The sequence below is a fragment of the Notamacropus eugenii genome, chromosome 5, assembly GCF_028372415.1.
Source record: "Notamacropus eugenii isolate mMacEug1 chromosome 5, mMacEug1.pri_v2, whole genome shotgun sequence".
In the NCBI taxonomy this organism is placed as follows: Eukaryota; Metazoa; Chordata; class Mammalia; order Diprotodontia; family Macropodidae; genus Notamacropus; species Notamacropus eugenii.
In genome coordinates this window covers 459,133,368-459,157,634 of record NC_092876.1, presented here as the reverse complement: position 1 = coordinate 459,157,634, position 24,267 = coordinate 459,133,368, and the positions used below count along the sequence as shown (strand labels likewise).

General features: G+C 37.7%; 1 long non-coding RNA gene across 2 annotated transcripts in view; it reads left to right on the top strand.

The window, feature by feature from the left end:
* LOC140507259 (uncharacterized) overlaps positions 1-446 on the top strand; it is a 60,411-nt gene extending 59,965 nt beyond the window's left edge. For both annotated transcript variants that reach the window (XR_011968269.1, XR_011968268.1), the window contains one exon: positions 32-446. This is a non-coding gene — a long non-coding RNA (uncharacterized lncRNA). The remainder of the gene's footprint in view (positions 1-31) is intronic.
* Positions 447-24,267: the final 23,821 nt, after the last annotated feature.

The following is a 24,267-nucleotide window of genomic DNA, read 5'->3' as shown; positions in this document are numbered from 1 at the left end:
CCTCACTTACGTTGTCTTTTCATACCAACAGCTATGGTCCAATATCCTTCAAAAGACTGTCATCCCAAGGTCCAGTCAAGGTTACCGTTTTCCTACAATCAGATTTCATCATTACTGAAAGAAGATCCCTGGTCCACAGCTAAGCAGATACCCTACTTTAATCAGGCTAGAACCAAGTTATTGCAGCTTCCAAATCCAAAGTCCCTAGCTATAAAATCCCAGAAAGACAAGGGAAAAACTCAGCATGTATCTGCATTGGGCAATCAGAAAATGGCTGATCTTCTACCCTATCTTGACAGTTGGAAGATGGTTAAACCACCCATACTCCAGAATCGCCATTATATGGCCACAGTTTTGCCTTCAATATACCATGAATACGATATTAAGGAAAGTCCTTTATCTTTGCCATCCCTAGAATAAAATGAGATACCTCTACTCAGACCTGACCTCAAGATTCTGTCTCTAATTCAGCCTGACTCCTGGCCAGAAAATCCTTTGGACTCTGACCAGATTCCCAAGGTTCCATAGTACCTGTCATACTTCAACCAACAGCCCACAGCTACACCAATCAGCATTAGTTTGAGGTGCCACTTAGTGCTTATTTCCAGGACAGAGCCCTAGTTGCACCGTCAACATGCCCTAGTCTCTTAGGCTGAGGCTTTGTTGAGCGTCCGGTCCTGGGTCAGGACCACATCTTAATTGAGCCATTGATAGAAAGTTACAGTAGCATCCTTGTCATGTCTTGACTATTTGGTCTACATCTGTGACAACTTCAGATCTGACCCCCTGGTTCAAGGTTACAGGTTTGAATTCATCACATTCTCACCTCTATCCCAGAGCCAGGGCTGAAACCAATCTCTATGTGAAGGCCACAACTGCATGTTCATTGTGCCTCTGCCTGTGGATTGTAGCTTTATCTACACTATTCTCTTAAACAATAGTTTAATAAACACTAAACATAGTTATTCCATCATCTGGTTCCCAACTCCTGGCCAGGACAGATATCTCTAGTCCTTGAACTCTGAGCCAAAGTCACAGATCATTCAGCTTGCCCAGCCACTGGTGGTAAGGCTCCTCTATGTCTTGGCCATATGACTTATGTTCCATTGGGACCCATTAATAGGTCTAAGGACATATTTGAATCATTACTCCCACGGTATACCTCCACCACACACAGGCTGAGGTTTCACTCGGTTTCATTGATCAGATTATGTCACCAGGCACCGCTACCTAGTCAGTGATTTCATAAAGCTCAGGGAACCAGGATGAGGCTACTCAATTTCTTAATTGTCAGGCTTGTAGGCGTGAATCATTCATTCATAATTCCACCAGACTTGGACTACCACAGGTCTGGGATAAACCGCCACTGTCTCTTATCTATCAGGAAGCTACCTCGAAAACTAACTCAACAGCAATACTTACAAAGGTCCTAGGTCCCTTCATTGTATTTTCGGTAGGTTTGTACTCTGGAATCAGATCAAGAACCCCAGGACAATTGACTATACCTTCACTTAATCAGAAGGTCCCGTGTCCTAACCATCAGACTGAGAATGTACCAGGCCTTAATGTCCACATCTCCAAAACACCAGGACCTCTGCATAATAACCTCTATTAAGGGATGGAAGACCATAGACCAATATGCTATTACCTCTGTTCCTGACTACCAGAACTGAGGCTTCAGAGCATTTGAGCACCACTTGTGGCAGGCCTGGAACATAGTTTATGAACTATGTGACTTATGACTATGGAAACTCAGCTGCCACCAGGGTCTAGCCCCAAGGTCAAAGATGTAATAGACTATGACACTTTGGCAAAGATTGGATTGAACTCAGACTTCTTAGGTAAGGTGACTCCTGAATGTCAATACCAGTCTTGAACTTACAGAGAAAAGAAGTTTTGTGGTATTAAGTCCGATCAAACTATATACTGTTGGTGAGGTGACTGTGCCTACTACAACTGCCAATATCAGTATAAGTTTTCTTGCTCTGGAGAAAATGTTTGAAATGATATCTTCAAGGAGATTCTCCTGAATTGGATGGGGGAATATTCTCATTGACTTGGGCTTTGAGTGCCATGTACTTTTGTGATCTGTTTGATTTGTACCATGTAGTTGAATAGCCTGCTCAGTCTGTGTCTTTAGAATCCCAAATGTCCATCCCCATGCTCAAGGAATGATATCTTCGTTGAGTTCCAGTATTGATCAAACTAGCACTCTACCCAGTTCTGAGGAGGAGACAGGTATAGAAAAGCTGCAGGTAAAGATATATTTCATTTTTAGCTTCCAGAAATTACATTCCAATACATGCATCCCCTCACATTGTCTGTCACCTTTACATCATCATCCCAGTTGGGAACCAGATTGGTCCCTCAATCACCCATTTGCCACTAGCTGCAGGCAGTTTTTACCAGCATTGACTTTGTACTTGGCAATGATAACCAGTCACAAGAGAAGAAAACAAAGCAATCAACAGGCATCCGGAAACAAAATGCCCACCTACAGTAATGGCACCTCTGAAGAAAGTGACAGAGACTTCAAGGAAGGCCTTCTCTAAACTGTGCTAGAGAAGTCGCAAGTGTAAGTAAACTGATCCCTGTGCTATCCTATACATTTCTTCTTGGTTTTTGTGTTTCATATTACTCTTTGCAGTTAGAAAGGGAAATGAAAAATTCAACTTCTTTTAGGGGTTCTTGGGATGTTAGATGTAGACCCTGTTAGTCACACAGTGAAAATCTCCACGTTCACCCCTTCCCAACCCTAACTCTTAGTTACCCAACTTTCAGCAGATTGGTGAATCTGATCCCTGACCATATGTCTTTTTTAGGCATCTCCATGGGCCCATTTCCCTCCATTCACAGAAATGATCCATGTGCTTCCATACTTCAGAGCCTGTCAGCCTCCAGACTCAATTCATTTTGGTGATTCCCTATTCTGGAAAAGTTATAAAATCCCATGACCTCCACAAGTTGGGTGCCTTCTCCCATTTCTAGTCTCCACATATTTTACTCTGCTGTTGGTAGCTATGATTTTGGTGTACTGGCCTTCTTGCTGTTCCTCAAATACAACTCTCTCCTGGTTATCATGTTATCCTGCATCTTCTCTGCCCCCTAGAGTTCCCTCTTCAAAATTCAGATCAAGGTCCACCTGCCAAAAGAAGCTTTTCCCAATTCCAACTTTAGGCCATGGTCTTTTTCTTTTAAGATGACCTTCTATTTACACGTTACCTACATGTTTTCTCTCCCACTCTAATGTGAGCACCTTGAGAGCAAGGGAGTCTGTTTTTGCTTTTCTTTTTAAGTTCAGCACTTCTGAGAGTGCCTGGTACATAATAAAGGTTTGTTGACTGCCTTAAAGGACATAATATCAGAGATCCGAGGGAGATCCTGGGTCATTTGATCCAATCCATAGGCTTTAGGGTCCCACAGTCTTTTCTATTCCACTATGAATAATATTTCAGAATATTTTCCTTCTCTCTGCCCTCATTCCAACTGTTAAAAGCATTTGATTCAATATGACAAGATCTGCCTGAAAGTCTCTCTTCTGACAAAGTGTTTTCCTGTGCATATGTCAAAATCATATAAGATATTTTGGAAGATGACAGTTCTGAATAATAATATACTGCTTTAAGTACATAAGGGTATGCACATCTAGATTTTTCTGTATCCTAGGACAGAGTCCTTTCAATAATAGGTATTTTCCTGAAAAGATGGACTTATCATTTTCTCCTTTGCTTTGGTTTTACCTTGGAACATCTTTTATTCTCTGTTATTGAAGTAAGCTGCTGTCTCCAAGGGCACTTGGAATTGTACTTCTCTGGTGCCCTGATCTTTGAATATTTTAAATAAGGAAATTCCTGCTTTATTTTCTCTGTTTTACTAGTGAAAGACATTCTGGGATAGAGTGGGATAGGAAGGTGAAGAATAAAGTTGATGGATCAAGATAAATTTTCATGATTTTCATGATTTTCTTGCATTACTCTCATTTCTCTTCCCCATTTTTTTTCCACTTCTATTACTTGATTTTCAAAATCCTTTTTGAGCTCCTCCATGGCCTGTGACCAACTCATATTCCTCCTGGAGGTTTTCAATATAGGAGCTTTGACTCTGCTGTTCTCCTCTGATTGTATGTCCTGATCTTTGTCACCAAAGTAAGATTTTATAGCCTGAGTTGTTTTTGGATGTTTACTTACCTTCCCAGCCAAACACATGACTTTCTAGTTCTTTGTTAAGGTAGAACTCTGCTTCCCGTGGGGGTGGAGGTGAGGATGGGTGGACTGCCTGAAGCTTCATGGATTTTGTATCAGCTGCTTGATCCCCCACTGTCTGTGGGTCCATAGTTCCAGATGAAATTCCTGCTGCTGCTGCTGCTGCCACCCCCATCACCATGGGGCAGGGGATTTGTTTTATTCTGTCATTTTGTGGGTTCTACTGTAGCTCTAGAATTTCTTTAGAGTCATTTTTTACAGGTATTTGGAGGGTTTGGGGGGAGAGCTCAGGGAAGTCCCTGTTTTTACTCTGCCATCTTAGTTTTGCCCCCTGAACAATATTTTTTTAAATTAAATTTCATTTATTTCAGCTAACAAATATTAATTTCTTTCCATCTCCTCTTGTTTTTCCACCCAGGAGTATAAAAGGAAACCCATATAAGAAATCTCCATAACACTTTTTGACCCCAGGAAGTGCCTTCAGAAACCAAATAAAGAGAAAACACAGGAAATCGCCTGTAGGGGACAACTTTGGTTGCAGGTTATTGCGAAGGGAAGCCCTACTACATGTGTCCTTCTGGACCATTTTTGATGCTTTTTGTCTGTTTTTGACCCTGAAATCTTCAGGATCAAGACAGAAACTTCTCACGAGTTATGGATTCCTTCATTCCTGGGGTTTGTCTCCCCATGGCTTTGCACTGAATTCATGCTTGTTGAATGAATGATTGACAGGCGTAGTACAAACATCAGTACTTTAGAAATCAGAAAACCTGGTTCTTGTCCTGCCCTGCTGCTGGCCAGCAGCGTGGCCTTTGGCAAGGGGCAAGCCTCTCGCTCGGAACATGAACTGCCCACGTTTAAGTTGAGTCTGGTTTTCTTTGCTCCATAGATATTTGTGGACGTATTTATGACGCTGCTAAACCACATTACCTCTCCGTGCCTCGGTCTCTCTATCTATAAAATGGTGTATAATACTTGTATGTCCTATTAAATGTGATCTAATTCCTTTTCTGTCCAAAGGGAATGATAATATTTGCTGCCTTTCCTTCTGAGGGGTACTTCTGTGGCCCCCATGAGGCACATGTGAAAAGGCTCTGAAAAATGTAAAATATTGCCTAGTGTAAATATTTGGGGTTTCCGTCGTTCCTTCCCTCGTTCCCAATGACACCACAGCCACCTGTCCCAAATATAATCTGGATACGTTCTTTCTTTATCCTTATTCACATGGCTTCTTCTTCAGCAGTAGCCTTGCTCCACTTCTCTGTAAAAGGCTTTGGTCACTAAGTCATGTCGATATTGATATCATGTCCAAAACAACCGGTAAGTGTCATTGAGACAGCAATGACCACTGCCCAAGGCTAAGCAGATATTCTGCCTCAACCAAATCACCTTTTCTTAATCACACAACTGCATCTGTACTGTGCCTCAATTATGTGCTTAGCTGCTGGGTTGTTCTGCCCTGACTGCCAGCAATAATTTTGTCCTATTGAATATATTTATTCCTAAAACATCCCTATATGCAGAAACTCCTGGCCTCTTACCTAGTCCTACCTTCAGGCTAAGGTTCCTTTATGTGGGGAGTACATTACTAAGAATAGGACTATGCCATTTAAATGTGCTAACCCCCACTCCAAGGCTGCAACAGCCATTAATTCTACTCCTTAGATTAAAGTTTTCTTAAGATCCAAGTGCCAAGCTAGGACTGAAACTAACTTGTTAGATATTTCATTCTGCAGCGCCGGACCATAGCCATGCATCTGAGGCTTGGATGGGCTGTGATCAAGATGAGGCTGCATGGATCTCTGACCACCAAGAAGAGACCTTTTCTCAACTCCAAAACTAGATCCAGACTGTGCAGAAGATAAAAACTCTGTGGTATTTAAATAACATCAATCCATATATAATGAGACATGAGCTCACCCACTGGAACCATTTACAAATAGTATTGATCAGCTCCATTTCCTAGGAGAAAAAAATGATATCTATAAACAGATTGTCCAGTGGTAGATAGGGGAGGGAGTAGAAGAGAAAAGGAGGATGCCTCACTTATGATCCTAGTCAGTATGCATTAATTAGTCCTGCATTCTGTTTATTTTGTGCCTCCTGGATCCCAAATGTCTATCCCCATGTTCAGGGAATGAAATACCCTTCTCAGGCTATCCATACCAACAACTCTGAAAAAGTCCTCAATAATGGAGGCAGAATTTGTCTTTTCAATGCCTAACAAAAATTCGTGCTGTAATTCTAGCTTTCCTTGACCTTATTCTGACATGTCCTAAGCCTTTCCATTGTTTGCCTTGCATGTGTTCTACTTGCCTTTAAGGACCTCTTTGTCTTTTGCCTTGGCAAATATCATTAGCCACAGGAGAAAAACACATTTTTATGTCAATAGCCATTCCTAGAGCAAATGCCCAAGAGAAGAGCAGGAACATCCCAGAAGAGCAACTCAGGAGCTTTGGAACATATCTTAAACAATTCCAGAGGAATAAAAAGGAAAATTAAGTAGTAATTTTTTGGAAAAGACATTCCTGTGTATTTCTCAAATTTGCATCTGCTTTTATGCAGTATTTTTGGATATGGTTAGGAAAAGGGACATGGAACCTGTCTTTTTTTTGGACTTCTTGAGAAAAACCAGCTAAGTATCCTCTGAGATGTGGGGAGATAATCCCTATATTTCCACTTTATTTTTATCCCATATTTTAGTCCTGAAGTCAGACAAGGAACCTTCTCCAAACTGTTAAGGATTTTGAGGCTTTGTTATGTTTTTCTGGTCATGGCTTCAAAAGATATACCTCAGGAAGCTCAGGGTTTGATGCATTCAGCTGGCCTCATCAGAGACCTTGCAATACTAACAGTCAATATTCAGACTGAATATCTCTTGATGGGACAGAAAAGCATGATTCTTTGCCACCTGTATCATCCTGTCATAAGGTACTTCAGTGAATACTTTCTGCTCCTCAAGGATTAGTAAAAGATAACCTTGGTATCCATAAACCTTTTTGTCCTGAACCAGTTTATTCATCAAGCATAAATCCTTCTCCACAAAGGTGTCTCCCCTCAATTGATGGTTGTGAAGGTTGAGCGTAAAGTTGGGCCAGCTATCTAGGAGAAAACTAGTACTGTCAAGTTGCTTGGTTTCTGGATCCTGGGTTGTCTTAGTGTGTGAAGGCAAGTGGTGACCAAAATATTTTGACCTGTTTGTCTCTCTGCCACAGTGCTCTTCTGCTTTAGCAAGATGCTGGCCAGCTCCACCAGTGGCAGTTGTTACTGATGGTGTTGGTATGGATGGTGAGCCACTTTTCCACAGGGATTTTATCTCTAATTTATTTTTTTCTCTATTTAATCTCCTTAATGCTAAGTGAAAAGATATGCACAATTTAATACCCTTTTGAAAACATTTCCAGAAGCATAGGACCAATTTATAGCTCTATCAATTGTTCAGTATTTTACTTTTTCTGGATCTTCTCTGAGAATCATCATTTTCCTTTCCAGTTTTTGCTATCAGTCTTGTGTGTGGGAAGTAGAACCTCATAGTTCCTTTAATATGCATTTTTCTAATTAGTGACTTGGAACATTTTTTGAGTTCTCACTGTTCTTATCCTTTGAAAATCAACCAATTAGGATATGGCTCTTATTTTTAAATATTTAGCCAGGTCCTTGTATCTTGGATATCTGAACTTTTTAAAGGAAATTTCATGCAAAGATTTTTTTTTCTCATCTAACAATTTTCCTTTCATTTTTAGCTACGTGAAATTCAAAATCAATTAACTCCATCTTATATCATTTCCACTGAACACTCACTGTTCTTACCCTTTGGAAAGTAACCAATTGGGAAATGGCTCTTATTTTTAAACATTCAACCAGTTCCTTATATCTTGGACATCTGACTTATTTTTTAAAAAATTAATTTGTTTTCAGTTTTGTACAATCACTTTCCTAAGTCTTAGATTTTCTCATCCTCCCTCCCCAAGATGGCATGCAATCTTATATGGGTTCTATACATACTCTGACTTTTTTTTAAAAGGAAATTTCATGCAAAGGTATTTTTCTCAACTAACCATTTCTCTTCCAATTTTAGCTGTGTGAAATTCAAAATCAATTAACTCCATTTTATATCATGACTATTTTCCTTTTTGTGACCCAGGCTCTGCTGTGCTGTAAAATCATGCGATTAAAGGAAAATGTTTTGTTGAGGAAAATTGGGAAATGGGAATAGGTGTGAAGGGAACTTCCCCATTTGAAGTTCCCCTATGTCTCCTCATCAGAAGCTAGCTCTCCATTTGGAGCTCCCCACTCCTGTTACAAGTTGTCATAAGTTGCTGATGCAAAATATTCCACATCATATCATATATATGACTCATAAATCATATATATGATTCCTTTATCATCATATAGTCAATCAGAAAGAAACATGTGTCTCCTTCTCAGAAATTGGACCAATTTTCCAATTTCTCATTTTTTTCTTTATTTGGAAAATGACCTAAGATTTGTAAATTTCTGAAATCTTGTTAAACAGATCACTCAAGATTATATCATTTTCATTTATCCCTCATTATTGACTATGAGAATGCTTTGTAAACTCCTAGATGGCATCCCTGTTTTTTGAGTATCTATGGAGTCCTTTTATTGAAATTGCTACCCTTACTAATAAATCAATAATGCTTAGAACTTTGTGTTGTAAGCTGTTGATCTAAGCCTACTTTCTTCCAGACTCCTTCCAAATTTTCCCAGCAGTTTAACACATAGAGAGTCTTTTCTTAAGTAATTCATCTTCTACTTTATTAAACTGGTTTGCTGAATTCTTTTTTATTCTGACTCTCTCTTATCTTTTCTATCCCACTGATCTCTTTATTATTTATCCAATACAAGGTGGTTTTAATGACTGCTGTTTTATAATAGAGTTCAAAGGCTGGTAGTGGTATTCCTCCTCCATCCTTATTTCTTTTCATCATCTGCCTTGATATTCTAGACTTGTTTTTCCAAGTGAATTTGGTTTTTAATTTTATCAAGTTCTGTAAAGTACCCCCTTGGCAATTTGATTGACATCTCATTGCATGTGTAAATTGCTTTTTATTGTATTAGCATTTTTATTGTATTGGCATTGCAAACTATGTGCACTGAATATTCTTCTAGGTATTGAGGGTACTTTCTTTCTTTTAGAGTCACTCTATAATTAAGGCTCTGTAAAACTTTTGTGTGCTTTGATTGAAACCAAGATAATTTTCCCATTTTGTGTTATTTGGAATGGGATTTCCTTTTTTTATTATTGTTTCTTCTGTTTTTGTCATTATTATCTATAAATGCTGCTGACTTTTGAGGATTTTGTTGCCTGTAGCTTTGCTGTATCTATTGTCTCAATTAATGTTTCTGCTGATTTCCCTGGGATTTTTCCATTATGTTATCATTAAATATAGATTAATCTCCTCTTTGTCTACCAGTATTCCTTTATTGTGTCTTTTCTTGTTGCTAACATTTCTAGAATTAGATCAAATAGCAATGAGGAGAGTGAGCATCCTTGCAACACTCTTTATTTAAAAAAGATTCTAGTGTTTCTGCATTGCCTAGGATACTTTCCTTTGGTTTCATGATATTAAAAAAAAAATCCCTTAGTGCTCTGTTGGTAGAGTTGTGAAACTGATCCAACCATTCCAGAAAGTAATTTAGTGTGTATGGTTGTGTGTTCATCCTTCATTGCTGAAGAAGACCACGCCATCAGAGAAATGGTGACATGACTTGCACTTGACTTTGCTTTGAGTGAGGGAAGGCTGTGCAGGTCACCAGCCTCATTTCTCCTCCAGAGCCATCTGAATCCAGTGACCAGATATTCATCAGGATGACTGGAGATGACCCAGGATGAGGCAATTGGGGTTAAGTGACTTGCCCAAGGTCACACAGGTAGTGAGTATCAAGTATCTGAGGTGAGATTTGAATTCAGGTCCTTCTGACACTTGCACTGGTGCTCTATCCACTTTGAAACTATGATCAAAGAGCTATAAAACTGTCATATCCTTTGATCCAACAATACCACTGCTAGATCTATATCTCAAAGATATCCCAAAAGGGTAGAATTACCTATTTGTTTTGTACACACACACGTATGCATACACACATATATACATACATGTGTGCATATGTGTGTGTATATGTACATATATATGTATGTGTGTGTGTGTGTGTATATATATATATATATATATATATATATATATATATATATATATATATATATATATATATATATATATATATATATATAATCAGCTCTTTTTTGTGGTGGCAATGAACTGGAAATTGAGGGGATGCCCATCAACCAAGGAATGGCTAAACAACCTGTGGTGTATGGTTGTATTGAAATATGATTGTTCTATAAGAAATGACAAGCAGGATGAATTCAGAAAAAAACCTGGAAAGACTTACATAAACAGATGCATAGTGAAGAGAACAGAATCAGGAGAATGGTGCACACAGCAACAACAATATTGTTCTATGAAGAACTGTGGATAACTTAGCTATCTTTAGCAATACCATGATTCAAGATACTTCCAAAGGACTAATGATGAAGTATATTATCCACCTGCAGAGAAAGAACTGATAGTGTTTGCACCAGACGCAGCTTGCTTTTTGCACTTTCATTTTTTCATTTATTCAAAGTCTTTTTTATTTATTTATTTTTAAAATGACATTTCCATATGTTTCATATAATTGTACATGTATAACCTATATCTGATTGCTTACTATATTAAGAGGGGGTAAGGGGAGGGAGGAAGGGATAGAATTTGACACTAAAAACTTTTAATAAAACTGTTAAAGAACTAAAAAACAAGTGCATTGGTTGCCTATACTTTGCAGAGTTTTTACCTTAAAAGAATATTGTATTTCATCAAAAGTTTTTTGCCTCCATTGAGATGATCATGTGGTTTGAGTATTTTGGTTTTAATTTAACTAATTTTTATTTTTTTCCCCAACATTGAACCATCCTTGCATCCCTGGCACAAATCTCATTTGTTTGTAATGAATGATTTCTTGGACAAATCAATATAATGTTTTATTTAAAATTTTTGAGTCAATTTTTGTTAATGACATTGGCCTATAATATTCTGGTTTTCTTTTCATGCTTTTATGTATTAGGACTGTGTTTCATAAAATAATTTTGTAAGGTTCTTTTTCTTTCAATTTTTGAGAATAATTTATAAAGTATGGGTATTAACTATTCTTTAAAAGTCTGATAGAATTCTATGAATCCATCAGGTCTAGAATGTTTTCTTTAGTAATTCTTTTACAACTATGTCTATTTTCTTCTCTGAGATTGGATTATTTAAGATCTCTATTAGGTCATCTGATAGCTTAAGTATTCTATATTTTTGAAGATGGGCCTCTTTTTAAAAAATGTTTTTAGTTTTATTTGCATATATTCCTATTATTTTTATTCCTTTTAGTTTCATTGTGATTTCAACTTACTCATTTGTTATTTAACGACTTGATTTTCTGTTCTTTTTTGTTTTTTAAAATTTATTTATTGTAAGTTTTCAACATTCATTTCCACAAAATTTTGACTTTCAAAATTTCTCCCCATCTCTCCCCTCCCCCTAGCCCAAAATGCCTTGCATTCTGATTGTCCCTTCCATCAATGTGCCCTCCCTTTTAACATCCTTCCCTTCCCTTATCCCCATCTTCTCTCTTGTCCTGTAGGGCAAGATAAATTTCTGTACCCCATTACCTGTATTTCTTATTTCCCAGTTGTACACAAAAACAATTCTCAACATTTCTTCCTAAACCTTTGAGTTCCAGCTTCTATTCTGTCCTCCCTCTACACTTATCTCCACTGAGAAGGCAAGCAATTCAATATAGGCTACATATGTGTAGTTCTGCAAAAGACTTCCATAATAGTCATGTTTTATAAGACTAATTATATTTCCCTCCATCCTATCCTGTCCCCCATTTCCTCTATTCTCTCTTTTGACCTTGTCCTTCCCCAAGAGAGTTGACTTCTAATTACTCCCTTCTCCCATTTGCTGTCCCAGCCATCATCCCCTCCACCATACTTATCCCCTTCTCCCCTACTTTACTGTAGTATAAGATAGATTTTCATACCAAATTGAGTGTGCATGTTATTCCTTCCTTGAGCCAAATGTGATGAGAGTAAGCTTCACTTTTTTCCTCTCAGTCCTCTCTTTTCCCCTCCATTGGAAAAGCTTTTTCTTGCCTCTTCTATGAGAGATAATCTCTCCCATTCCATTTCTTCCTTTCTCCTTCCAATATATTCCTTTCTTACACCTTAATTTAATTTTTTTAGACATGATCCCTTCCTATTCAACTCACCTTGTGCTCTCTGTCTCTGTGTCTCTGTCTCTGTCTCTGTCTCTGTCTCTCTCTCTCTCTCTCTCTCTCTCTCTCTCTCTCTCTCTATATATATATATATATATATATATATATATGTATATACATATAAATATGTATAGAATGTGTGTGTAGTTGTAAAATCCCTCCAACTACCCAAATACTGAGAAAAGTTTCAAGAGTTACAAATACTATCTTTCCATGTAAGAATGTAAACAGTTCAACTTTAGTAAGTCCCTTGTGATTTCTCTTTCCTGTTTACCTTTTCTTGCTTCTCTTGATTCTTGTGTTGAAAGTCAAATTTTCTTTTCAGCTCTGGTCTTTTCATCAAGAATGCTTAAAAGTCCTCTCTTTCATTGAATGACCATTTTTCCCCTGAAGTATAATACTCAGTTTTGCTGGGTAGGTGATTCTTAGTTTTAGTCCTAGTTCCTTTGCCTTCTGGAATAGCATATTCCAAACCCTTTGATCCTTTAATGTAGAAGCTGCTAGATCTTGTGTTAACCTGATTGTATTTCCACAATACTTGAATTGTTTCTTTCTAGCTGCTTGCATTATTTTCTCCTTGACCTGGGAACTCTGGAATTTGGCCACAATATTCCTAGGAGTTTCTCTTTTTGGATCTCTTTCAGGAGATGGTTGGTGGATTCTTTCAATATTTATTTTCCCCCGTGGTTCTGGAATATCAGGGCAGTTTTCTTCCATAATTTCATGAAAAATGATGTCTAGGCTCTTTTTTAGATCATAGCTTTCAGGTAGTCCTATGATTTTTAAATTGTCTCTCCTGGATTTATTTTCCAGGTAAGTTATTTTTCAATGAGATATTTCACATTATCTTCTATTTTTTTCATTCTTTTGATTTTGTTTTGTAATTTCTTTGTTTCTCATAAAGTTATTAGCTTCCATCTGCTCCATTCTAATTTTTAAAGAACTATTTTCTTCAGTGAGCTTTTTATCCTCCTTTTCTATCTGGTTAATTCTGCTTTTCAAAGCATTCTTCTCCTCATTGGCTTTTTGGGTCTCTTTTGCCATTTGAGTTAGTCTTTTTTTAAAGGTGTTATTTTCTTCAGCTTTTTTTAGAGTCTCCTTTAGCAAGCTGTTGATTTGCTTTTCATGATTTTCTTGCATCTCTCTCATTTCTCTTCCCAATTTTTCCTCCACCTCTCTTGATTTTCAAAATTTTCCATGGCCTGGGATGATTGCATATTTATTTTGGAGGTTTTGGATGCAGAAGCCTTAACTTTTATGTCTTCCTCTGATGGTAAGTCTTGTTTCTCCTCATCCAAAAGGATGAGAGAGAGTGCTTGTTCACCAAGGAAGTAACCTTCTTTAGTCTTATTTTTTTCCCTTTTTTGGGCATTTTCCCAACCAGTTACTTGACTTTTGGATCCTTTGTCAAGAATAGGGTATATTTGGGAACCTGTAAGACCTCAGTTCCTCCAAGGTGTCACAGTCGCAGGAGAAGAATTTACTCCCTGGCCTGGCTCCTGACTGAGGTGCAGATCAGCTACTCAATTCCCCCAGGGGCTTTAGGAGGGGGCAGGCTGCCACTCAGGGCTGAGGTTCAGATCAGCTTCGCAATTTCTCCAGGGCTTTAAGCTGAGTGCTCCAAGCCCTGCAGATGCTGCTGTCTCTGCCACCACCTCAGGCTGGGGCTAGGGGAGGACCCTGCTCCCTTCTTGCCCCGGTTGAAAGAGCCCTCTCACTGACCTTTGGTGTCTGTGAGTAGAGGGGTCTGCAAACCCCAGCTGCTGCTGGGGATTCCATCCCTGAAGCTTGCTCCAGTCCTGCTCCTCCTGGTGCTGGTGGTCAAGGCTGGGCTGGGCTCCACTCTGAGTCTGGTGTGACAGACTTTTCCCCTTGGCCTTCCAGGTCACCCTGGGCTGGAAATCTCTTCCACTCCATTGTTCTGTGGCTTCTGCTGCTCTAGAATTTGTTGAGAGTCTTTCTTTACAGGTATTTTATGGGCTTTTGGGGAAGAGCTAGAGTATGTGCACCTTTCTACTCCACCATCTTGACTCTGCCCCTGTGGGTGTAAAATACGCTCTCTTTTTTAAATAAGATTATTAATCAATTTATCAATTTTGTTAGTCTTTGTTAATCTTTTCAAAGGACCAGCACTCAATTTTATTTGACATTTCTATGTTTTTTAAAAATTCTTGATATATTTATCTCCCTTCTAATTTTAACACCTTATTTTAGGATTATTTGTTGATTTTCTAATTTTTAAAATGTATATTCAGTTAATTAATCCTTTCTTTTTTACCTTGCTAATACATAATTTTAAGGGTATGATTTGCTTTTGAAGGCTGCTTTAATTTCATTCAAGAAATTTTGGTATGTTTCATCATTATCATTCCCTTTTATATAGTTGTTTCTACGATTTGTGCTTTGACCCTCTCATGTGTATGTGTATGTGTCTGAATGTGCATGCATGTGTATGTGTTTGTGTGTATTCATTCACATATACATATTCTTTTATTTTCTCTCTCCCTATTCATACTATCAAGACCTACTATCATAGAAGGACTTTGCTCTTTTCTTATTGTTGCAATAGTTTGTTTAATGCTGGAGCTAACTAATGCCATAACTACCTATTGTTTCAATGATTGTTAGAATTCACCTGTAAATCCAGCTGAAGTCTCATTTATGGCTTATGCAGTTTAACTTAAGCTCTCTTTAAATCCTTTTTTGAATTCTTTTATTTAAATTATCTATTTCTTATTCTATTTATTTGGTAGGTTTATATTTTTAAATTCATCCATGTCCTTGAAGTAACACAAAATATTTTAATTTTATAAATCATTTTGATTTATCAAGGTAGAGATATTTCAAAAATCTCTTAAGGAGTGTGTATACTATGTAGCTGCAGGGAAAAGTGAGATGAACTAGTTATTTTGAATGCCAAAAGATAAATTAACAAATCCACATTCTGCCTCATTGTCTTGACCAGATAGGTTCCCATTTGGTTGTTGCTTACTTGCAAGTGATTGAAACCTCAAACATATTGTTCTATTACTTAGCAATTCTATGGCTAGCTCATATACAATATGTCTTTGGCATTGGATGGAAGAATCCAATGAACACAATGAAGCCAGAAGATTTATGCGACCTCAGATTTTAGAACTTGCGATGAGGGAGGAGAGAATGAGTCAACAGTATTGTTTCAACATTTACGTAATTGTTATCCCCTCGTCTTGTGTATAGAATATAAATTGTGTCAGACACAGTTTTTACCCTTTTTCATTCATTCTTCATTCATTCATTTATTAAATGAAGGAAAGCACACTTTATTGGCTTTGTTGACTTGTCTGTATATACAGACTTTTCACATAGATACACTTGTGCATGGACACAAGCACACACAATATTTTGGATTTTCTCCACTAATGTTTTTATCTCATTTGAAAATTTAAGTTGAACAGAAGAGAAAATAACCAAATAGTTGCTCTGCCCAATACACCAAAGGGGTAGAGAGAGAAAATGCATCTTCCTGAGGCAGGTATAGAGAAAGGCAGAGATAGTCCAGCAGTCTGAAACAATAGATGCTCATTCAGAAAACCCTCAAGGGCTAAGCTACCTTTGTTATGAGCTATAGTATAAAAATGGATGTTAGCACATAGTTAAGGGTTAGGGGAAGTCTCTTCCATCTAGTCCTTGTTATCTGAAGCTCTATCCTGGGAGAATGGAAATAAGTGATGTCTGATAAACCTAAGCAAACATTTGTCTTACTCGAAATGAGCCTTACTGTTTGCATTGGCTCAATCTATGCTGAGGAAGATGCTCTGTTCCTTGCTCAGCTTTGTCCTTTGCAATTAAAACTGAACCCTGAGTCTCCTTACACTGCATTTCATACCAAGCTAAATTAAGTAATTCTTTTGCTACTGGCTTCACTGAAAAGCCAAAGCAGCCCATAACCATATCTAATCAACCATTGGATCTCATAATCCCCAGAAAGCTAAGTTTCACCATATCTTAAGGCAGTGACTATGAATGTCCTGAAAGAATTTTGACCTTGTTTAGTCCCCAAGACTTTGTTCTTTGCCTCCCTCCTCAATTTATGCTGGTCATCCCTATTAATGCTTTGCCCAGGCCATATGGCCAACTTGAGGAATCACTACCCAAGATATATATGGGCCTTATACCTTTGCTTTGCTGAGGGAAGCATTCTCTTTTCCACTCTGTCATTTGTACCTTATCTAGAAGTGACTATCTGATTCAAGCCCCAAGAGTGACAGCAGTAGTTCCATGTGGAACTGTATTAGGCTACCTGATCACTTGGCCATCTTATAGTCCAACTGAATCTCTCCTTCTTCCAACTCAATCAGTTCCCAATTTCATAGCCAGCAGTTCTGATGACAACCAAAAAGCCTAGTCTATTTGTTTTAAAACAAAAGCCTTGCAAATTATTCCAGGAACATCAGACAGGGGCATTTGGGTGGGAGGATTATCCATTTTCTCTGAGTAAACAACTTCCAAGATGTGACTGCCCAGGAGTCATTCACTTTTTAATGCTTCTTTTGTCTTCTGTGTTTATATGTCTAATTTTCTACTCAATTCTGTCATCAGAAATTCTTAAAAGTCAATCTATTTAATTAAATGTTCATTTTTCTCCCCACCCCCATAGGATTACACTCAGTTTTGCTGAGTAAGTTATTCTTAATTGCAAGCCCATATTCTTTTCCTTCTGGAATATCACATTCCAAGCCCTCTGCTCTTTTACGTGATGGCTCCTAAACTTTGTGTGATCCTGATTGTAGCTGCTGCATATTTGTATCCTTTCTGGCTGCTTGCATTATTTTTCCCCTGACCTTGGAGCTCTGGATGTTGGCTTTAATATTCCTAGTTTTATTTCTTAATTTTAATTTTTTATTTTTAATTTGGGCAATTACCAGTAGATTCTTTCCATTTCTACTAGCTTAATCTAGTCTGAGATATCTGGACAGTTTCTTAAACATGATTTCTTGAAATAATGATTTCTAGGCTTTTTCTCTCTGTGGCTTTCAAGTAATTAATAATTCTTAAAATATCTTTCCTTGATCTATTTTCTAAGTCAATTTTTCATAGGAGATATCCCACATTTTCTACTTTTTCAGACTTTTCATTTTGTTTTATTATATCTTACTGTCTTATGAAGTCCTTAACTTTCATTTAACCAGTTTTTAATTTTGAAGGAATTGGTTTTTTTTTTCTGTAAGGTTTTGTAACTCTTGTTCCAATATGTTAATTCTCTTTTCATATTTTTTTTCCTAGTTCTTGTACCAGGCCTAGAGTCAAGAAGATTCACCTTCCTGAGTTCAAATCAGTCCTTAGACATTTGACCCTAGGCAAGTCACTTAACCCTGTTTGCCTCAGTTCCTCATCTGTAAAATGAACTGGAGAGGAAATGGCAGACCATTCCAGTATCTTTGCTAATAAAATTCCAAAATGGGATAATAGTTGTCCATGACTGAAAATAACTAAGCAAGCAGCAGAGTTGCCTCTTTGCCCATCCTTCCAGTTCTCCGTACTAGAGTCCTACTCCTAACACTTGTAGTTTGGGTTGTATTGATTTTTATAGATTTTTATAGATATTCAAATAGTCAAAGGCAGGCAAGTTCACATATGCAATCTTTTTCTTTGCTAGACTTTATTTAATGAGGGAAAATAGAAAAAACCCTACTAGGTTTGCATCATGATTGTCTTCTGATCACCTCCATTTTGATCTCAGAGGCATAGAGAAATAATAGTGACAGCCTGTACTAGCTGTGGGTTTGGTTGATACTTACATGTCTAGGTGAGGAATGGGAGCAAACACATTATGGGCAGCATAAATTCCCCAAACACATTTGCTTCTGCATTTCCAAATGGGGCTTCTAGCAGGACACAAGTCCCTCTAGGTGGGACCTGCCATCAGCGCTATCATTTATAGAGCACGGTGTTTTTCAGATTGTGCGGCAAGGACCCTCGAAACATGCCCAAGTTGTCATTTTTTTTAAATGAATCTTAAGTTGTTCATTAAAAAACACAAAGTGTTTTTTAGAGGATTTTAATATCAGGGTTCTGCCAAAACTTTGTTCAAATGGAGGGTTCTGCCACTGTAGAAAGGTTGAAGAACCACTGGATAGTGGATCAGCTTAGAGCTGTTGAATCGTCTTTCCCTAATTCACTTCATAATTCCTTTACTCCTATTCCTAGGGTGAAAAAAAAGGTGAAGCTTAAGACATTAATAGTAGGTTTGTTTAAGCCCTTTGCAAAATGAATATTGTACTCTCTCTATATGACTTTGAAAAACAACCACTACCAGTGGAATGGTAGGAATACCAGGTATTACCCCAGTTAGATCTCTGCCATCCCCCTTCCCCTGTTGCCTCCTGTACAACTTTTCTTCCTATCCATACATTGGGTGTAGTATTTCTTTATCCTCACTCACATGATCTTCACCTTTAGCCTTGGTCCGGGGGGGGGGGGGGGGGGGGGGGGGCGGGGGGAGGGCTCCAGAAGACCTTTGTCACCAGTCCACGTTGGTGTTGATATATTGTTGATCGAATCATTGTGAGAACAAGAGCACTCATCAACAGCTGGTACTTTCTTCCACTGTTAGCCCCTCCCAATCATTCATTCCTTACTACAGACCTGCACCTCCACCTCTACCCTCACCATACCTGGCATCAGCTGCACAAGAATCTAATCACTGATCTATGGCTGTATAGTGAAGACATTTCCATACTTCAGAAACTAAATGATAAGTCAATTTTATGCTTACCTTGTCTAGACCTCATGGCCAAGGTTCCTCTCTGTATGGACTATAGGACCACAAGAATGATACCTTTGATATAATCTATGAGACTAGCTGGGTCAATAACCCTCAGTCACCAGGTCAAAGCTTTCCCAAGACTTAGTTACTGGTCCAGAATTGCAGTTAGAATGCATCAAATTCAGTAATAGGGCCACCATTTTGCTATCCTATTGGCCTTACCTATGTTCTGGAACCTCAGCTTAGAAAAAAACCTCAAGTCCATGGACAAAGCTTAGCAGGAATCACACTTTGATTTTTTCCCTAGAACAGAAATTTCATGGTTATGGTGCCCTGACTACCATTCCAGAGCACAAATTTTATGTCCTAAACAGACGACCAGAGCCAAAACCACATGTCCATCGTGCCCCAAACTTAATTTTCTGCATGGGATTACGGGGTCAAGGAAATCTTTGACTTTAATATGCAAGAATCATAATACTAATGCTTCACCAATTTCTTGTCAAGACCAAGAATGACAAGAGATACTACCACACCTTAATCACCATTTCATAGCCACACTAAGCACCAATCACAGAGCTAAAGTTACACCAGGCCTAAATCATCAGGCTACTACTGGTCTTACTTGAATAGATCTTCAGCACTAGGCCCCAACACTAAGACAAAGACCTCATCCACAAGGTTGTAGTATCAGCCTGAGCTAGTACTTACCATCAGCCCTCATCTCTACTTGAAAATATATTCCAAGATGGTGATTGCTCCGCACCTTGCAGCTAAACTCATAGAAACTTGAGATATGAGTAATGGCATAAAGGTTTGCCTTAACTATAAGCATTTCAGAGCTCTACTGAGTTCTTGCTTTAAGACAAAGTCTGCTCAAGACCATGGAATGGACTTCTAGACTTTTATATTCACTATGTCACTGATATCAGGCAAAAGACCCTTATCAGGAGAAAAGCTGCATAGATCTCTTGAGATTCAAAGTGCACCTGTTCTATTCCTTTACCAAAAGGTTTTGCAGACTGTATAGAAGAAGTGTTGCCAAATTCTAAAGCTTCCACACTTCCAACTAACCTAGATTGCTGAATAAAAAATTTCAAAGAACAAAGAACCCAAGGACTTTCCTCTGACAGGTGGTCATGACTGGTAAGAGTCTCACGAAACCAACTTCATGTTTTCATAATTTCACTTTGAGCCTCAGTCTAGTGATGGCTACCGTCAGGCAATGACTCTGACTGAGGCTGCACTGAGTTCTGTCCACCAAGACAAGGCTCAATCTGAGGTCTAAGGTCTAACATCAGACCCTGACTGAGCCAAATAGAGAAGTTCTGTGGTGTTTAAGTGATAAAGGGGCAGACTCTTGCTATTCAGATTCACGGCATCATCATCAGTTCTACCTCTCAGGAGAAAATGGAAAATGCCATCTACAGGCATTCTGTTGTGGCAGATACAGTGATGGCCTCATCAACCTGATTCAGTCAGTGTCAACTAGCTAAATCATTTCTTTAGTGTATGCCCTTTGAATTTCAAATAATTGTCCTCCTATTCATTAAATGAAGCATCCTTCTTAAATTCAGTTTTATGCCTTATAAATATCTCTGGCAAATTCTCAGAAAATAGAGACAAAAATTTTCCTTCAAGTCACAAAATCAGAGAATTTTAGATTTGGGGGCTTCAGGAGTCACGCCAACCTATTCCTGAAAAATAATCCCTGCTACAGCATGCCTGACATGGCAGTCCATCCTGTCTTTGTGCGAAGATTCCAGTCTAGAGGGATTTCCTCTACCTTTCAGGGATGCCTTCCATTTTTGGGTATTTGTTTGTCAGAAAGTGTTCTCAACAACAGGCTTACATTTGTTCCTTAACGATCTTCATCTATTTGTCATCTGTGGCCAGATGGGACAAGGAGACTTCAGATACTTAAAGACACCAACCATACTTGGCCTTCTGGACTGCAGACTGAAGTCTGCTAGTTGGGTCAACTTAGTCTCATGAAAGAATTTTTACTTTTAACGTTCCTGACACCAGCCATGGAACACTTTAGGTCATCCTTTTAATGTTTATTCTTAACTCTGCTTGTTTCTATTTTTGCTTTTGTGTTTTTAAAATATCCAAATTGATTCGTGAGTTCCATGTGCTTCAACAATCATCTCTTTAGAAAAGTTTCCTGCTTTTCTCCTCAATGAATTTGTTTTCTCTTGTGACTTCAGAATATTCTACTTGAGAGCTTAGTATATCTTTTGGGACTGACTTTCCCTGTGGAATTTTACTCTCCAGCATATTTTCTATCCTTTTAATGTTCTCTTTGAAATCTACTGTCCTATAGATTTTGTCCAATTTTACTTTTTTTCTATGACAAAATTTAACGTGGAATGTTTGTGTCCCCAGATGTCCTTGATTTCCAAAGTCTCTTTGCTGGTGATTTAAGTTCCTCTTATTAGGAACTTAAAGTTCCTCAACCTTATGGAGAATTGAACTATTATTTCAGGACACCCAAAGAAAAATGGTTGGAATTTCTTTTGGCAGTGACTAAGTTCTAACAGAGAACCAGATAAATAAAGTCTTCTGTCACTGCTAGATGATGCCTCTGTAGCACAGTAGGTGCTTTCCTAACTCATCACCTCTTCTTTCTTTCCATCTAGGTCATCTGTAATATACTCTGATGAGTAAGTCACCTTTTATTATATATAAATATATATGTGTATGTATGTGTATATATACACATATATGTATATATGCATATGTATATTTAATATTTTATTTTCCTCAATTACATGTAAAACAATTTTAACATACATTTTCAAAAATTTTGAGTTCTAAATTCTTTTCCTCCATATTTCCCTTCCTCCCCTTTTTGAGATTCCAGAATGGTAAGCAATCTGATACAGGTTATACATGGTACAGGGACACAAAACAAATGTCCATATTAGTCATCTTGTGAAAGAAAAAACAAAGAAAAAAAAGACAGTAAAAAATTATGCTTTAATCTGTACTCAGACACCATCAGTTCTTTCTCTGGAAATGGATAGCATTTTTCATTCTAAGTTCTTTGAAATTGTCTTGGATCATTATATTGCTGAGAATAGCTGTCATTCACAGTGGATTATCATAAAATATCGTATGATGTATATGTATGATGTTCACCTGCTTCTGTTCATTTCACTTTTCATCAGTTCATGTAAACCTTTCCAGGTTTTACTGAGAGCACCCTGCTCACTATTTTCTGTATTACATTCATGTTCCATCACAATAATATACTGCAACTTGTTCAACCATTTCTCAATTGATGGGCATTCCTTCAATTTCCAATTCTTTTTCACTACTAAAAGAGCTGCCATAAATATTTTTGTACATTTAGGTCTTTTTCCTTTGTATTGTTTTTATCTTTTGGGGATATGGACCTAATAGTGTTATTGCTGGGTCAAAGGATAGCACAAAGTTCCAAATTGATCTCCAGAATGGTTGAATCAGGTCACAACTCTGACAGTGCATTAATGTCTCATTTTTTTCTACATCCTCTTCAATATTTGTTATTTTCCTTTTCTGTCATTTTAGCCAATCTGACAGGTAAGGGTGGTAGCTCAAGAGTTGTTTTAACTTTCATTTCCCTAACTAATAGGGATTTAGAGTATTTTTTCATATCACTAGAGATAGATTTGATTACTTTGTCTGAAAACTGGCTGTTCATATCCTTTGACCACTCTTATTTTTATAAATTTGACCCACTTCTCTATACATTTGAGAAATGAGGCTTTTTTTTCAGAGAAACTTGCTATATTTTTTTCACAGTTGCAGTTACAGTGTATTTCCCATCATCCTATTTTACTACATTTACCCTACACTCTCCTTTCACCCTGTCCTTCCTCAGTAGTGTTTTGTTTCTGATTACTGCTTCCCCCAATGCACCCTCCCTTCTATCAGCCCCTTCCCTTTTCTTTCCCTTTTTCTCCTTCTTTCCTGTAAGATAGACTTCTATGCCCAACTAAGCATGTCTATATTCTTTCCAGTGTGTACTAATTCCAACGAAGGGCACCCATTTCCCATCTTCTGCTCCGCAGTAATAAATATCTTGTGCCTCTTCATATGAGAGAAGAGATAATTCAGCCCATCCCACTTCTCTCCATTCCTCTTTCTCACTCTTAATTTTAGTTTTACTAAACTGTTATACTATCATATTCATACTATCATACTATCATATTCAAGTAATAGCCTTGCCATCTGTCTATGTATACTCCTAACTGCCCTAAATAATGAGAAAGTTCCTAGGAGTTACAAGTATCATTTTCTCATGTGGGAATGCAAACAATTTAACCTTATTGAATCCCTTATAATTTCTCTATCCTATTTACCTTTTTATGCTTCTATTGAGTCTCATTTTTGGAAGTCAAATTTTCTATTCAGGTCATGTCTTTTCATTAGGAATGTTTGAAAATCATCTATTTCATTGAATATCCATCCCCTCCTCCCAAAGGATTATCATCAGTTTTGCGGGGTTGATCTTCTTGGTTGTAATCCTAGTTGTTTTGCCCTCCAGAATGTTATCTATTAAGCCCTTTATTCCTTTAAGGTAAAAGTTGTTAAATCTTGTGTTATCCTGATTGTGGATCTATGATATTTGAGGTGTTTCTTTATGACTGCTTACAATATTTTCTCTTTGAGATGGGAATTCTGGAATTTGGCTACCATGTTCCTATGAGTTTCCATTTTGGAATCTCAGAAAGTATGGGGTAAATTCTATCAATTTCTATTTGACCCTCTGGTTCTAGAATACCAGGGCAGTTTTCATTAATAATTTCTTGAAAGATGATGCTGAGTTATTTTTTCACCATTGCTTTTAATTAGTCCAATAATTCTTAATTTATCTCTACTGGATCTATTTTCCATGTCATTTGCTTTTCCAATGAGATATTTTATGTTTTCTTCTATATTTTTCATTCCTTTGGTTCTTTTTTATTGTTTCTTGATGTCTCATGGAATCATTAGCTTCCATAT